We start from the raw sequence: 15,718 nt of genomic DNA, 5'->3' as shown, positions 1-15,718 counted from the left end.
ATATATGGCTACCTAAAATGTGAATATCAAAATAATAGAAATAAAAAATAATTAAAAGACAAAATAAAAATATTTAACAAAAATAACGAAAAATAAAACCTAAATAGAAATATTTAACCAAAAATTTTTTCAAAATTAAATTATGTTATTATGTAGTTTCTAAGTCAAAATACAACATCAGGGATCCTTAGAGACCTCCATTTCTATTTGAGTTAGATGTGCAGTGTTCTTTCTATGGGTGGGAATACTTTGCAATTCTTTTGAGAATTTCTTCTTCATTTCTGTGGAGTGTGTATCTTTTGGGGAATGATTTATTTATTCCTTGTCTTTACGTGGATATCAAACTCATCCGAAAAATATGATATAAATATTGTCCCCACTTCATTCCTTCCCTTAAACTTGATTTATTTTAAATAATTAAAAGAAAACTATTAGTTAAAAATTAAGAATAAATATTTATATTAAACTATTTAAAAATAAAATTATTTAATAATATGATAAAAGTCTATGGCTTTAGTGCTGTCTTTGCAAAATTGTAATTTCATTCTCCTTTAGATTACAGGAGAGGTAGCCCGCGCGTGTGCCCTAGCCCCTCCAGGTGAGGGGGGCTCGCCCAAGGCCCGGCAGAACTGTCTGGTGACCTGAGGAGCCGTGCCAGGGCCTAGAGGAGGCGGCTCCACCCCGGAGAAGAAAGGAGGTGGCCCCAGGGCCCCTCCAGGAAGAGGGAAGCGAGGAGGAGGAGGAGGAGGAGGAGGAGGAGGAGGAGGGGGAGGAGGAGGAGGAGGAGGAGGAGGAGGAGGAGGAGGAGGAGGAGGAGGAGGAGGAGGAGGAGGGGGAGGAGGAGGAGGAGGGGGAGGAGGAGGAGGAGGGGAGGGGGAGGAGGAGGAGGAGGAGGAGGAGGAGGAGGAGGAGGAGGAGGCAGGGCAGGGGAGGCGGGGCCGCGGCCACCCAATCCCGGAGGCGGCTCCAGGGCCGGCCCCGGGGCGGGGTGCCGCTGCCACTGCAGACGCGGCTCCGAGTCAGGCTAACTTGGGGGGGCGCTGCCAGGGCAGGCCGTGCAAGTAAGTGAGTGACAGCTTTGGGGGGAGGGCAGAGATTGGGGCGCCCGCGCGCACGCACCTGTGCACCCACACCAACGCGCCCCCCAGGCTGCAGGCCGCCGGGGCCCAGAGCCCAGAGCCGGGGGTCGGAACCCCGCGGGCCTGGCCGGCCGCCCCCCGCCCCCCTCCTGCCCCCGCTGCCTCTCCCCTCCCCCTCGGGCCCAGACCCTCTGTCCAGCTTCCTCCCTGGCCTCCCTCCTGCCTTCTGTCGGGCTCCAGTGCCCTCCCGGAGCGGGAATTACACTTTAACCCAAAAGCTGGAGGGCAGCTCCTGCTTCCGACCCTCGAAGAGGCCTCGCCTGGTGTTCTCTCTGTGCCTTAGTTTCCTCATCTGTAAAATAAGGAGGTGAGGAAACTGAAGCCCAGAGAGAAGACTAGTGATTTGTTCTCTCTCTCTCTCTCTCTCTCTCTCAAATTAAATGGCAGAACCAGCCCTTGAAGTCACAGCCTCAGACTCCACATTCATTGTTTCCCTCTTCTCTCTTCCATTCCCTTTGGGGAGACGATGGGACTTGAACCAGCTCTAAGTGCCGGCCTGAGCCCTTTCCTGCAGACCCCCACTTCTTTCCTCCCAGCCCACTCCCTCCTTGCACTTCTCATTTTCCCTCACCCCTTTCCCAGGGCACACCCAGTTCGTCTGCCCTGTGCCCACAGTTAGGACAGCAGGGAAACTGTGGGCAGAGCCACGGATATGGGCCGGCTTCAGAGCCTTATCCTGAACTCTGAGCACAGGAAACTGTATTTAGTAAATAAATATTCACTGAATCAAATTGGATGTTAGGAATATTCCAAAGAGAAATCTGTCTCCTTAGATCTCAGAGGTTACAAAATGATCCCTGGCCTGAGAGCCACTCATCCTGGGATCTATTCTCCTTCCACTTAGTAGCTGTGAAACCCTTGGGAAGCCATTTCCCCTCATTGGACCCCAGAGTCCTGGTCTATAAAATGAAGGAGGTGTAGTGCTGGCCTCTGAAACCCTCTTTAGCTCCAAATTTCTAACCCCGATAGGAAATCATCACATTTTAGAGTGTCTAGTTCCAATCAAGTCTCAGCTTAAATGTTGCCTCCATACACTAACCCTAACCCTAACCCTCATCCCTCTAAATGATAGCGCCTTCTTCCCCTTCCCTTTTGAAACTTTTTTTTTAAGTATACAATTTTGCATTTTTTAGATACGATTAACTGAAAGGCCTAGAGCTAGAAGGAGCTTGCAAAGTCCACTAGTTCAATTCCCACCGTTTTCAGAAAGGGAAACTGAGACTGAGAGAAATAAAGCAAGGTGTGCAAGGTCCCCTGGGGACTTTGAGTCAGTCACATAATCAACTAAACATAGATAAGAGTTGAAACCAAGTCCTTCTTTTCTACAACCAGAGTGCCTTTTACTATGATAGCGCCTTTTTAACTGTTTTCAGTAAAATGGAAGATTCTCCCAGGGCAAGAACTGTTTGGTTTCTTTTTTTCTCCCTAGTACCTAGCACATGAATGAATGCATGGACTTGGGAGACACAGAAGAATGATTATTATTCACCTTTTTATACCTCTTACAGTATTCAAAGTTTCTTTACAACATTCTTATATGGTAGCTGGTATAAGTATTACTATAATCATATTTCCGATAAGGGCACTTTCCTGGTGAAGAGATTACCAGGCCTGGAGGAAGCAAGAGCTGATTTTAAATCTAGCTTCACATAGTTCCCAACTGTACAACTATAGGAGAGTCAGTAATGTTTGCCTCAGTTGTTTCATCTGTAAAATGGGAATAATACTACCACCCATTTTCCTTTATGGTTGATGAGATAGTTGTAAAACACTTCGTAGTCCCTGAAACATAGTAAACTAACATAGATGCTAGTTATTAAACTTTTGCTGCTGTTATCATTATTATACTATATAAGTTTCTGAGATAGAATTCTAGCCCTGATTTTCTGACACTAGTTAGTGATTTTTCCCCTTTATTTTCTTATCCTATGAGTCCCCTTCCCACTCTTTTTACAGATAGTTTAATATTAAATTTTTTTTCTGAATCTACAGCCACCTAGGAAAATGGTCTTTCCTGGTCAACAAAGGCTCCCTCATTCATTTTTACCCACTCTGATTCACTACACTGAACTTTTAGGCCTAAGGATCAGAGTATGGGCATTTAAAATATATTGTTACAATCGAAAGCAAGGTGAGTCAAGAAAGAAAATGATGAAGTGAAAGAAAGAAAATGAGAAGAATAACTTGAATGGTCTGGGATGCAACATTCTAGAATGGAAGTCAGTCTCTGGGATGACCATCTTTGTGGTTTTGAGATGGCAGGAGAAGTGGACATTTATCACTCTAACATTAGGGATGTTAAGTGCTGCAGTTGGGGAAGGAAGACCTTACAGATATAGGGAACGATCAGCATAAAATCTCAGAGATGGAAGGTGATGTATAGTAACAGGGAATTAATAGGGTTTATTTAGCAGGGAAGTGACATGATCAGATTTACACTTTGCTCATCAGGTGGAGGATGGATGGGAGTCAGAAGAGACTTGAGGAAAGGAGATCAAAAAGCAGGATATTGCTGTTACCCAGGAAAAGCTGAGGAGGGCCTGCATCCAAGGTGGTGGGGCTGTGATTGGATGGAAGATATAATCACAACTTATCTTTCAGAAAAAAAATGACAAGGGGCGGCTAGGTGGCACAGGGGATAGAGCACCGGCCCTGGAGTCAGGAGTACCTGAGTTCAAATCTGGCATTAGACACTTAATAATTATCTAGCTGTGTGGCCCTTGGGCAAGCAACCTAACCCCATTGCCTTGTAAAAAGCTAAAAAAAAAAAAAGAAATGACATGATTTGGTAATTGATTGGCTTTGTGGGATGAGCAAAAATGAGGAGTTGATATTGATAAAAGCTGTGAGCTTAGGTGATTGGCAGGACGCTGGTCTTGACAGAAATATGGAAGTTCAGAAAAGGAGAAGGTAAATAAAGAGTTTTGTTTTGGACATTTTGAGTTTGATTTGGGGGTGAGGGAACTGGACTGGGCAAAATAGTCAACAATGTTCTGTTATACCATATAATCACATATGTATGTGTTATATATCCCATATAGTATAGTTCATTATTATAGAACAAGATTCCACTGTGTTATTTTTACTACAATTTATTCCCCAGTTGATGAACGCACACCTTATTTCCATTTTTGTGTCCACAAAAATTTTGTCCCTGATCTTCCTCTTCCCCTTCTCCTTCTTTTTCTTCTTCCTCTTCCTCTTCTTTCTTTTTCTTCCTTTTCTTCTTCCTCTACTTCTTTTTCTTCTCTTTTCTTCTTCTTCATCATTGTCTTCATCTTCATCTTTATCCTCTTCCTCCTCCTCCTCCTCCTCTTTCTTCTCTTTCTCTAGACAAGGTTTTTTTCTTTGATTCTCAGACTTTCTTATGGTTTGTGACCAGTAGTAGAATAATTGGAACAAAGGTTCAAGAAAGATTTATAGTAGTCGTGTGTGAGTAATTGTTAAATCTATACCTGATAATTAAAGAAAGTCAGGAATGTTGGGAGGGGACTTCTGTGACCTTGTGAAGTTAACCTTTTGGAAAATGAACTTGTCTTCTCAGAAATTTGTTGTTGGTGCCAATATCAATGAAAAAAATGATGAATGAGTTGAGCTTCAGTTGTAATCCTTTTCATGTCCTAGATATGCAGATGCCCTCCTACAGTATATAGTAGTTTCTCTTTTGCCTAAAGCAATGTCCTGGTTCTAAAGTTTACCTCCCTCAAAGTTCCCCTAAATGGGGAAATCAAATAGGGTAAAACAGATGATTCATTCTCTTTAAAAAAGAGTAGAAAGAAAAAAAAATCCTGGAAAAGCTATGAGAGCATTGAAAAAATCTGCAATATGGAATGTTCCATACTCACAGTCCAATTTTATAAAGAAAAGAAGATAATTTTGTATTTTACTTCTTTGGGACCAAACTTGGTCATTATAATTTCAAAACCTTCTATTTCAATTTTTGATATAAATTAAAAAAACACTGCTTTAGTCATTATGTATTTATTTTTCCTGGTTCTGTTTGCTTCTCTCTGCATCCATTTATCTAATTATTCATATGCTTCTTTGTGTTCATTTATTCATTGTTTTTTATATCACTGTAATGATTCCATTATATTCACATAACATGATTTCTTGAGGCATCTATGAATTGATGAGCATTGATTTTGTTGATAATTCTTTGCTTTTATTATAAAAAATGATACTTTAAATAGAATGTTATATATGGAAGCTTTCTTTTCATTATTATATCTTTTGGGAATATCTTCTTACCAGTAAGATATGGACCAAAGTATATTGCCATTTTTTAGTCATGTTCTTAACATAATTCTGAATTGCTTCCCAGAATGTTTGGGTCAAATCATAAATCCCCTAAAGATGCGTGCCAGTTTTTCACAATGCCTGCAGCACTTAAATATTCTCATCTTTGCCAATTTACTAAATTGTGCAGTAAAACTTTTGACTCATACTTTTATTATTAGTGATTCTGGGGATTCTTTCATATGATTATCAGTAACTTGTAATACTTTTGAGAACTGTTTATATATCTTTGATAGTTGGTTAGAGGATGAGAAATAACGGGGACTTGATGTGGAGAGATCAACTAGAAAGCTATTTGTTGAGTATGATGTGGATAAAGTCCATTTATCATCTATGAGTGATTGATTTTGGATGCTCTATAATTCAGAATACCTGTGGTTCTATGGCATTGAGTCCTCTCTTGACTGCCACATCTCATACCTCCTTCTATGCCTTTGTCAAAAGTTCTGTTAGTTCCTTTGTGATACAATGGAAATAATAAACTTGGAGGAATATAATTGGAATGAAATTTCCAGTATTTTTTGTGGGGTTTTTTGCCTATATGGGTGACTTTGGGTAAGTCATTTAACCTTCAATAACCTCATTTACTCATCTATCAAAGAAGCAGGACTTGGGCTAGATGACCTCAAGTTTTCTTGCAGCACTAAATACTACCCCTTAAATTCCCTGAGCCTCAGTTTCCTTATCTGTAAAATTAACTGGTAGATTGCCTCCAAGGTCCCTTCTTACTTCAGATCTAGGATTCTCAGGTGAAAGGCCTCTCTTTGCTTAGCTAGGATATTTTACACAGGATTCACATTTAGTTAGGGATTCATAGCTTTTCCTTCAAGATGACAAAGCCTATCAAAGTTGGTCTTACCCTGACATAGCTCTCAAAGACCCAGTCTGTGGCCTGCCAAGATGAGACACAGAATTAGGGCATTAAACAAAGACTAGGGTTTCTCCTTGCAAATTCTAAATGGCTCAGTATTAAAGCTATGATCTATATCCTTACTTCCATACAATGAGTTCTACCTATATTTATGTTCAATCCCAAAGAATTGTGACAGGGCCTTGTTTCAGAAATGGCAGACTCTCCTACCATATGTTTTATCTTTAAGACCTCATTCCTTAGTCCTGTCACCTTTAGCCCTGAAATTACAATTCAAGGCTGATCAAGAAAGGTCACTATTGGAAGGACCAGAGAACTAGACTAGCCTCTGGGTGGGAATTGTTTCAGAGAAAAGAGTTTTGTAATCTCTTGTGAAAAATTGATCTTGTTGTCCTACCTAGAACTCGCCTGAACTTGCCAGGGGTAATTATGGCTAGTGGGTTTGATTGTTTGTTGTTTCCACTGGAGTGGCTTTCTGGTAAGAGCTAAGAGCTATGGATTTCATCCAGGATGCGAATTGCATGTATTATTGTTCCTTTTGGACAAATGTTCTTAAACTTTGTTTATGTCCTGATTTCTCTTTCCAATCTGGGGCAGTTTATGGACCCTTTCTAAGAATTCTCTTTTATAAAATATATATATATATATATATATATATATATATATATATATATATATATATATATATATATATATATATATATATAATGTATACACACACACACATATATATATATATATATATATATATATATTTCAATCATCAAAATTCATCATCTGTCCTTGCCCCCCTTTCCCATTGTAATAAAAAAGAAAAAAATCTCAGTTGCAAACATGCATACTTAAGAAAAACAAATTTCTTCATTGTCCCCATCCAAAAAAATACTTTTCAATATAACTATACTCTAAGTTCGTCACCCCACAGATGAGTAGAATTTTTCATCATTAGGCCTCTGGAATTGTATGTTTAATCATGCCCATCAGAGTTCATAATTTATATTTATCATATTCTATCATTTTTTTAGATTTTTCTCCTAGTTCTACTCACTGAGTTCATACAAATATTCCTAGGTTTCTCTGAAACTATCCCCATCAATAATTCTTCTAGCACAATAATATTATATCACATTTGTATATTATAACTTATTAACCCATATTCCAATTTATGATCATTCTCTCAGATTCCCATTTTTGACACTCCTCAAAAAGAGCTACATGTATTTTTGTACATCCTTAAATTTTTTTTGTTGTTTTGGAATAATTCCTCCCTTAATATACCTTCCTTCAAATTCCTTATTTGTTCCCTTTCCTTTCTATTTTCCTGTTGAATAACATGTATTTCTATACCCAACTGTTTATATATTTTTCATCCATTGACTAGTTCAGAGAGGTTTGAGCGTAGCTGCTCCCCTTACCCCATCCTCCTTGTTTAAATGGATGAGAGATAATTTCCCCCAGCTTTCCTTTCCCTTAGCTCCTTAGAAGTGCTATACATTTAGAAATATTTTAACTTCAAAGTTTCTCTGTGACTCTGGTCTTTTAATTAGGAATGTCTGGAAGCCCTTTATTTCACTGAAAATCTGCTTTTTCTCCTGAGGGATTCTATTTTTTTTTCTAGTTAAATTATTCTTAGCTGTCAAACAGTATTCTTTGACCTCTTTAATATCACCTTCCAGGTTTTCTGCTTCATTATAGTGGTGGCTGCTAAATCCTGTGTGATATCAACTGTGTTTCCTCAGTACTTGAATTCTTTCTTTCTGTTTGCTTGTAGTATTTTTTTTTCTTTTTTTGTTTGGAAGCTCTGGATTTTCAGTATAATGTTCTGGTTTTTTTATTAAAGGATTTTTTTCAGGAGGTGACTAGTGGATTTTTTCTATTTTCCTTTTGCCTTCTGGTTCCAAGGTCTCTGGGCATGTTTTCAATAATGGCATTCAGGTAGTTCAATAATTCTTAATTTTTTCTCTTTGTTCTATTTTATAGTTGTGGAATTTTTTTCTATGAAATATTGTAATTTTTTTCCTATCATTTTTCAATCTTTTGATTTTTTTTCTAATATCTCTTTTTATTTCTATTATTTCATGGAGTCAATGGCATCCATTTAGCCCAGTCTAATTTTCAGGAAGTTCATTGCCAGGACAAGGTTTTGTATTTCTTGTGCCAAATTTATTTCTCTTTCAATTTCTTTCTTTTCTATCTTTCATTTCTTTTCCATTTCTCCCCTCTAAAGGTTTCATTTCATTTATTAAAAAATTAACTCTTGTTTCATTTCTTCCCAAAATTCTAACTGAATTTATATCCCAGATGTGTTTTCTTTTTATATATATTTGAAGTCAATCTCTTCCACTGTGTTTGTGTCTTGAGTGTCCCTGTCACAGTAATAGCTTTTTAGGTTTTTAGAGTGAGATCCTTTCTCCCTTCTGTGTCCATTTATTCTTTCAGCCTTTTCCCTGATTTCTTATTTGATGTAAAAGTATGTTTCTGAACCGTTTGTAAGAAGAATTTTGATTGACTTTGTTTCTGCTTCTATGGAACGTTGGGTGTTATGTTATTGTAGAATCTCAGGTAAAGGTCAGACTATGGACTTGCAAGCTTTCAATTCTCCGAAAGTGATCTGATCAAAGACAAAATTTGATTGCCATCTTCCTGTTCTGAGCTCAGCAAGTTCCTGAGTAGGATCTGGGTAACAATAGAACGCTATTGAACTCAGTCTCAATTACCTAGTTGGAAGCATCTGTTGGCACAGAGTGAAGAACCAGAGGCTTTCCTTTGACCTGGGATTCCTGACCAGACATTCCTTTTCCATCTTCAGACTAGGCTAGACATCTGGAATTGAGACTTCTCTTTGGGGATGGCTAGGTGATGCAGTAGATAGGGCCCCGGCCCTGGAGTCAGGAGTCTCTGAGTTCAAATCTGGCCTCAGACAATTAATAATTACCTAGCTGTGTGGCCTCGGGCAAGCCATTTAACCCCATTGCCTAGCAAAAAAAAAATAAAAAAAAGAGACTTCTCTCTGTTTCTGGGATCTGAACCACAGTACATTGCTGCTTGCTCCTGAACTTCCTCCATTTTCTAGATGCTGAGACCTAGATTATCTTTAGGCACAAAGACCCTCCTCAATCCATCCAGAATCTGTGACTTGGAACTGGATAATGAGTCATGTAATTTCTGCTTGATAAATGATTCCATCAAAGTGTCCAATCTGGGTCTAGTACTTCCTTTTGCTGTTGTGGATAGTCCCTTCCTCTGGTGGAGTGTTTTATATCACGTACTCCTGGCCAGACCCCATTCCCAATGTCCACAAACCTTTCTTTCTGTTTCCCTATGCCAACTTGGTCTGGAAAAATGACTCATTGTGATTTTTTTTCCTTGGATTTACCCATTAGGATCTGGTTTAGTATGTTTTCCAGATATGTTTGTAGGAATTTATGGGGGAGCTAGCCTAAACTACTTCCTGCTACTCTACTACCTTGGCTCCAGCCAGAAGACTCAAATCACTAAGTGGTGCAGTGGATAGAGTACCCATCCTGAAGTCAGGAAGACCTGAGTTCAAATGCAGATTCAGAAATGGGCTAGCTGTGTGACCCTAGGCAAGTTACTTAACTTCAGTTTGCTTCAGTTTCCTTATCTGTAAAGTACGGATAAATAGTACCCATCTTCCAAGGTTGTGAGAAGCAAACAAGGCAATGATTGTAAAGCACTGCGCATAATGCCTGATGCTTCTAATATAATGTGTTTCTTCTCCTTGCTGCTGTTCCTCTTGTCTGTTCTTATTTTTCTTCTTCTTGTTTGTTCTTGCTCACTTTCTTGCGTATTCGTTTTCTTGTTCTTGTTTACGTTCTTGCACATTCTTGGTTTTTTTGGCTTGTTCTTGTTCCATTTCTTCTGTTTTCTTGTTCTTTTTCAGCTTCTTTCTTGTTCTTGCTTGATTTCGTCTTGTTTTCCTTGTTCTTATTCCCTTCCTTATTCTTGTTATCCTCAAAGTGTCTGTCACATAGTAGGGTCTTAACACAGTAGGAGCTTGTTTATCTTCAACACTCAAAGAGTCTTCAGTGACATGACCCATACTCTCAAGGAACTTTTAGTGTAGCTTCAAAAACATTTTCTGAGGGCAGCTAGGTGGTGCAGTAGATAAAGCACTGACCCCGGAGTCAGGAATACCTGAGTTCAAATCTGACCTCAGACACTTAATAATGACCTAGCTGTGTGGCCTTGGGCAAGCTACTTAACCCCACTGCCTTGCAAAAAAGGAAAAGGAAAAGGAAAAAAAAAACATGTTCTGACACATGGAAAATTAAGGAAAAATTTGGACATACTGTATTAGAAGTCCCATCTTAGAGGTAAAGTAGTGACTGGTTTTCAAGTTCTGGGAAGAAAGGGATCATTGTAAACTGGAGTTGTTAAGTACTGGATTGATCAGTGCTGAGGTTGTGAAAGTAGCCAAGATGGGGACAGGGATAGTCAAAGGAGAGGGCTTTGAGGTGGAGACTATCTTTTGCCTCTTCTCTAACACTTACCCTACAGCTTGATACTTAGCAGGTGCTAATAAAAGTTTGATTGACTGAAGAGAGGAACTGTCAACAATTGTTCTCTAGTGACTTTATCAGGCACTTAGGATCTCATGGGTTTGGTAACTTCAGTGTCCAATACAAGACCTTAATACATATAGCCATTGCATTGAATCATCCTAAAGATCCTAATAATAGCTAAGTGTCCATGTCTTTGGGCCTTGATCTTGGCATCTGTTCAATAGGCCATAGAAAAATAACATAATGATAGCCAATATTTCTATATAGTTGCAATGTACTGAATACGTTATCTCATGGGTGCTATTATTATTATTATTATTATTATCATTTTAGAGATGAGGAAACTGAGTCTGAGAGAGTTAAAGTGATTTTTCCAAGATTACCTAACTGTTGCCTATCTGATGCCAATACAATCCTGGTTCTTTCTGATTCCAAGTCTCGTGTTTTACCTTACTTAGTATCATCTAAAGCGGATTCCTCCTATTACAGAAACTGAGACCCAAAACAATTAATTTGCCCTAGGTGCTATAGAGAATAAGCAAAAGAGTTGGACTGTGAACACAGGTCTTTTGAATCTAGCTTCAATGAGACAGTGGAATAACTCGGATGTGTTCAGATTTCTTGATTCTCTACCCCATGCTCTTTCCGCTATTTACTCTTCCTGTCTTGTTATTGTATTTGTTATTGTCTACTGGGGGCCACCTCAGTGCACAGAACCCTGATTCTGGAGGCAAAAATAATTGCATTCAAATCCAACTTCACGTACTTAGTAGCCATGTAATCCTAGACAAGTCGTTTAACCTTTATCTGCCTCAGTTTCCTTACCTGTAAAATAGAGATAATAATACCACCTACTCCCTGCTCACAAACATTAAAGCACTCTATACATTCTAGCTGTTATTTTTGTTGGAAAGAGAAAAGGAGAAAAAGTAAGTTTCATTCTGAGTTTCTCCTCTTTTTTAAGTCATGAGAGACCCCAGAATGGGAGTCTGACACATCTTGGCTATGTGACTCTGGACAAGTAACTTATCTTCTTAGTATCTCAGGCATCTTTTTAAGACAAACTCACAGGGCATGTACAGCACTTCATGGGTGGGAAAAAGTTTTCTTGCTGGAAGTTTACAAAGTTCTCACATCTGCAACAATGATGAAATCATAGGACATTCACACCCAATCCAAAACAACAAATCCAAACAGTATGACATGGGTCCTTTAGCTACCTGGCTATTTCTTTGCCTTAAGTGGGGAGGGACATCTTGCTTCACATCTTCACTTAAAAAGTGAAGAGATTCCAGGATAATTTTTTTTAACACATTCAGGTCAAAGAACTATAATTGTCTTTTAAGGATAAGTCCATTTCAGAAATCAAAAATTAGACTGACTTTAGAACATTTTTTTCCTTTTTTTTCTTGGTACATGGCAAAGACTGGGAAGCAAATGATTTGAGTTCTGTTCTTGCCTGTTACCAGCAAACTTCCTGTGGGTCAATACTTCCCTTTCTGTGTAAGTGGGAGGTTATGATGTGATGGTTTGGCATGATGCAAAAAAACAAAAAAAGCAATGGCCTGGGAGTTAGGTGGCCTGACTTCTAGTTTCACTTCTTCCAACTTAGAGAAGAGGGTCACCTTTGGCAACTCATTTATTCTCTCTGGGTCAAACAGCATAATATGTGCAAAAATGAATTCTAAGGTCTATCCAGTTCTAAAAATTCTGTAACTCAATGACCTAAATATGACCTAAATTGTGGTATGTATTGTGGGATTGAATCTTACCTCTGACCCTTACAAGCTCTGTGACGAGTCCCTTTCTTTGTCTGGGTCCTCAGTTTTCTCATATGTAAAATCAGTGGTTGAGTTAGGTGATTTCTATTGACCTTTCCAACTCTAGATATATTACCATATGAATCTTATGATATTCTTGATTTTAATCAAGTCAGACCTCTGGAGAGATTTCATGAGTTCGATGGGCTTTCTCCCTTAACCCTGGCCATGATGATATACCACTGATTTTGTGTGTCTTAACCTAGGTTTTAATTTGTGCTAGGTACTTGCTCTGCCAATGGAGATCTGAAAGTCAGGTTGAGTGGGCTATTGTATGGAGTCACTGAGAATCTGATGACCTTTCTCAAGGTTTCTCAACCATGTTTTAAGGGAGGGACTTATCCCAGGTATCTTGACACCAAGGCCATCTTTCCAGTCAGCAACATCACTTCTCCTTGAATTTGCATTCAATCTTCCAGGAATATATATGCATACAGACTGAGGAAAAAGCTATGTAATCAATAGAATTCTTAAAAATGATTGTGATAATAGGATAGGAAGGAGGGAGGAGTAAGTATCAAAGGAGAAGAGTGGATTTTTTTTTTAATCTCAGGTTACTGTATTGTATTTCAGTGAGATCTGTGATCTCATCCATGTAGAAAGGCCATTTAGTACAAATGGATTGCAACCTATTTATTCCCTCTTTTTCTTTATAACTCATGTTTAAGTTCTCCTATAGATTCTCCATAGAAAATCTGTCCCTCATACCAGGAGCTCTCCTTTCTTTAGATAAAGTGATGCTAAGTATTCATTTCCTAAACTCAACTCCATTTCTGGGCCTTAAATAATATCATTTATGCCTTCCTTTGCTACATCATGAAATAATGATCAATACATCAAATGCTAGCATGAGGAGCAATCTTACAAGTTCACCCTATGTTACAAAGGAGGAGAGAAGGAAGATTCCCCGTCTTGGCTCATTTCTATACATGACAAAGTGCTGTGGAAACTGACTTAGAATCCTTTCCAGATTCTGCCCTAATTTTAAGACCCTTCTTCTCAATCTATCTTGAATTGAACAAATTTGTATTGGTTTTTATTTATCCTATTTACTCATAAATACAGGTATATAAATATACACAGGCATTTCTTGTCTCCCCTATCAGAATGTAAATATATTGAAAATAAGAATTGTGTCATTGTCCATGTAATGCCTGCTATATAGCAAATACTTAAGAAGTATTTGCTGATGGATTTATTACTATCATCATTGTTCTATCCTTGTCTTCATGCCTTTCACAGGCTACCTCACATCACTTTGTAACACCTGGTGATTACATTAATTGAAGTGGGAGATGAAAGCCCTTTAATTATGCCTGGAATCCTCACCCTCTTTTCCACTACTTCTTGGAATTCCTTTTTCTCTTTGAAGCCTAACTCAACATTGACTCATAGATATGACCTTTTTTTAAAGGGTTTTAAGGGATGTTTAGGGCCTTCCAGCTCTGAATCTCTGATCCTGTGATCCTCCCTCTCTTCCCCCTCCCAGATTCTGATGCCAAATTACTTTGTATTTTGTAATAAATTAATATTTTTACATGTTTTCTTCCCCAATAGAATGCAAACTCTCAGGATGATCCTTCCTTATGCCACATTTTTTCTCCATTTAAGAAGTTTGTAATCTATTGCAGTAGATGAAGCTAAAATCTCATCAGTTATTTCTAAAGGCAAAAAGATTGAGTCCCAAATGATATGATCCTGAGAAGAAGTGCAGTGAGAGTTCAGAGAAGACTTAGGTCTTAAGGATCACAACTGAAAAGGAGGGATTTTCCCCCTTGCTTGTTATTCCATTCTTTCAGCTGAATTCAACTTTTTATGACTTCGTTTGAGGTTTTCTTAGCAAAGATACTGAAATGGTTTACCATTTCCATTTGCCAAAGGAGGTTTATGGAGGAGGCAACATCTCATAGAAAGGCATTTGGAACCTCAGAGTTGAAGAGACCTTTAAGGTTGTCGGGTTTGATCTGTACTTTAATATGAATATCCTTTATCTTTTACCTGGCTGTGTTGGGGAGAGAACGTTGAACCTAGAATCCATCCATTCATCCATGAGACAAGAGCTAATCCAGACACTGAGAACCCAAAATCCTTGTCCTCCAAAAGCTTCTGTTTTAATGGAGGAGTCACCATGTACCTAGATAAATTCACAATAGTTACTAGGGAGGGAGGTGACTGGGAATGGGAATTAGGAAAGACTGAGTTAGAAGGTGAAGCTTGAGTCAGTTATTTCCTCCCCTCTTAGAATTCTTCTCTTTGGATTGCAACAAATCTGACTCCTCTCTCAGCATTTGGTTCATACTAATAATAATGATAATGATAGTTGGCATTTATTAAATAACCTACAATGGACAAATATTATCTCATTTTATTCTTCCAATGATTCCTTGTGATCAATGCCATTATTATCTCTATTTCAGAAAACTGAGGCTCTCAGTAGGCAAGTGACTTGCAATGGGTCACACAGCTCAGTGTTTGAGGTTGGATTGAATTGAAGTTTTCCTGATTTGAGATCTAGGGTTCCACCCACTATAAGAAGAGACCTCAGAGGCCCTCCCTGAATTCCAACTCTTGCCTCTCCACCCATGGACATGCAGCCTCTGCTTGAAACCAAGGGAGGTTTCTGCAAAGGGAGGAGGAGTCAGAGTGCCCCTCTTCCCAGAGCATTCTATTTATTCTGCTCTGAAACAGCAACAATCCTTAGGCAGCCACCAGGTCTCTTCCTCCACTTTCTGTCTTTGTCATTTAGTTCTTGTCTGTTCATACCAAGGCTGAGTGGACTTCCTCCATGTGTACTTTGAATGGGCAGTTCGTTGAGTTCCAAAGGTTAAAGTTTAGAGGAACATGGGTTGGTCCTTGTCCAGGCCTGCTCTTTCCACAATCAGAATGTTTTCCAACCAGATTTGTCCCAGAGTAGAGAAAAATTCCAGAGCCAACCAACTAGTGATCCCCGACTTTAAAAGCCTTCTCTAGCTTAGGCATTCAAGAGGACCAACATTTAAGAATCAGGAAGGGAAGGAAGGTAAGTTGATCCAGGTTAGATAATGGTGGTTTTAGTAAACCAAT

General features: G+C 38.9%; 1 protein-coding gene across 6 annotated transcripts in view; it reads left to right on the top strand.

The window, feature by feature from the left end:
- Positions 1-983: 983 nt before the first annotated feature.
- The window catches only part of FGGY (FGGY carbohydrate kinase domain containing), a 529,413-nt gene continuing 514,678 nt past the window's right edge, over positions 984-15,718 (top strand). For 3 of the 6 annotated variants that reach the window (XM_074221306.1, XM_074221309.1, XM_074221310.1), the window contains exon 1: positions 984-1,061. The gene's annotated coding sequence lies outside the window, so the exon portion shown is untranslated. Of the gene's footprint in view, positions 1,066-14,911; positions 15,675-15,718 lie in introns of those variants that run through there. The other 3 variants (XM_074221308.1, XM_074221311.1, XM_074221307.1) reach the window with 3 other exon arrangements.

The sequence above is a fragment of the Macrotis lagotis genome, chromosome 2, assembly GCF_037893015.1.
Source record: "Macrotis lagotis isolate mMagLag1 chromosome 2, bilby.v1.9.chrom.fasta, whole genome shotgun sequence".
Lineage (NCBI taxonomy): Eukaryota > Metazoa > Chordata > Mammalia > Peramelemorphia > Peramelidae > Macrotis > Macrotis lagotis.
Note: the sequence above shows the minus strand (reverse complement) of the source record. Positions and strands in the feature narration are given on the sequence as shown.